The following is a 602-nucleotide window of genomic DNA, read 5'->3' on the forward strand; positions in this document are numbered from 1 at the left end:
CTTTTTTTTGTTCTCTTTTTCTTAGATGGGAGAAGATGAACAGCACTGTCTCTACACCTCTCTCAACATCATCCCCTTAACAACTCTAAAGATACTTACACTGATCATCATAGGTTATGCTGAAACTGTTAACTTGTTAAAAAATGCTGTATATGCTTCATATTATGTTTCATGTTTATTGTGATGTAACTTATTGTATGAAGAATTTATGTATTTATTCATCAATATTTATTTGGAATTTTACTCGCAAAAGCCATTTATTATATGTACTGGTTACAATCCATATCTGTTATAATCTACATGTAAAGCAGAAGATGAACTGTGCTCAAATAAAGTGCTAAATAAAGCTGAAGTTGTACTTGTCGTTACATTGATGAGTGATCAGGATAAGCCAGACTCAAACTCACATCGCCCAAATAAATAAATACAAGCAAGGAAAGTCAACAAAGGAAAACTAAATTGAAGTGAAATGTGTTAATTCCTGATTTACTCTCTTATGCGCATAAGATAATGTGTCCCTGCTTGTGGTTTTGCAATGTTGAGTCTGATGTTGAAGATTTGCAAATTACACACTTAGCATTACATTAAGTTAACCAGAGGTT

The sequence above is a fragment of the Sinocyclocheilus grahami genome, unplaced genomic scaffold (genome assembly GCF_001515645.1).
Source record: "Sinocyclocheilus grahami isolate Dianchi unplaced genomic scaffold, SAMN03320097.WGS_v1.1 scaffold793.1, whole genome shotgun sequence".
Lineage (NCBI taxonomy): Eukaryota > Metazoa > Chordata > Actinopteri > Cypriniformes > Cyprinidae > Sinocyclocheilus > Sinocyclocheilus grahami.